Consider the following 1,563-nt stretch of genomic DNA (forward strand, 5'->3'; position numbering starts at 1 on the left):
TACATAGTCAAATAGACATACATACACAAATATTAAATGTATAATTAATTATAACAGTCAAATAATTATCCACTATACAATTAATTTTGCTTAATTATTTCACTTTATTGTTTAACTTATACAATAGTATATTTTTAGTATAAAATACCAAAAAATGTGTACTTGCGGCAGTTTCATACATACACGGTTTATTTAAATGGTATAGTTATAAAATTTTAAAACATGTAAAATTATAAAAGTGCCTATAGTGCATTCATAATAAAAATCATTTATATCTCACCTAAAATAGATAAGTACGTACTCCGAAATATCAAACTTTATTAGTTATGTTTATACGACACAAATATATAATTTTCACAAAATATTCTAAAATAAAATTGTTAATGGAGGAATTTGGTAACAACAAAAATTAAGGTTCGTCGCCGAAATCAAGATCTACGATGGTGGTTTTTCACCTGGAAGATGAGCGGAGTGTTGTGGTTGTGATGAATTGGGGGCTGAGATTGCTTAGGGTTTGTGGTGGCTCCTTAAGGCTCTCGCTTCTGAACCCTTGCAATTTGCATACGTATCCCTAGTTGTTTCTACTAGCTTTAAGAATGTCCGCCGATGAGGCCTAACCATAAAGGCCCAAGCCTCGTCCACGGTTTCGAGACTTTGCGGATAAGACATCTCCCCGGCCGAGAATAACCCTCAACTACCAGTTGTTTCTCTAGTTCATGGACGCATGTATAACCATGATTTACCCCAAATATTGGACGCATTCTTGTCCCCTGAATGAGGAGCCCCCACCAGATTACAGGACAAGTGATCCCAAGTTTTTGGGTACAAAGTTCATGATATTCTGAAATCTCCCATCGAGGATACTCGTTTACTGCAGAGATAGAGATCTCAAAGCACATACCAAAGTTTAACCCACATTCCCAATGAGGACATCCATTGACTACAAATGAGGACTTTCGTCCAGGCATAACCCTGGAGGTCTTTGACCATGGACCCCGCATTCCTGTAGTTGCATTAGAGGAAAGAGTTCTTCAATAGAGTACATGTGAAAAATATGTTAGTGATAATGATCCATCGTCTTCCTATCCTCACGAAGTGTCCAAAGAATCTGCCTAAAAATTCATCTGATGTTAGCCAAACAATGGGGCGCACCCTAATATCCATATAAGTTAGGGCACGCCTAATCCCAATTTTGTCCAATTGACCCGATTTTGATCCGAATATTGCTTATACCAAATTTTGGGTATAACAGAAGTCACAAATTAAAAGTTTATAAAAAAACTCTCGATTATAGCCTTACATTTAAAATTTTCAACTGATGGTATTTTAATGTCTTGTTAACATTTGGGTAATAGAATAACATGATATATAACAACATAACCATAAGAGTACCACTCGTAACTCATAAACACAAAATAACACCACATGAAAAGTCAATAAAATGAGGGCATCACTGAAAATTTTCTAGATTTGATTTAAAAAATAATATCCGGTCTCGTTGATCTGAAGTTTAAATAAAAGTAATGTCATGATGATTCCAATTTTCAATTTTTTTTTCACTAG

Source organism: Apium graveolens, chromosome 10 (assembly GCF_009905375.1).
Source record: "Apium graveolens cultivar Ventura chromosome 10, ASM990537v1, whole genome shotgun sequence".
Classification (NCBI taxonomy): Eukaryota; Viridiplantae; Streptophyta; class Magnoliopsida; order Apiales; family Apiaceae; genus Apium; species Apium graveolens.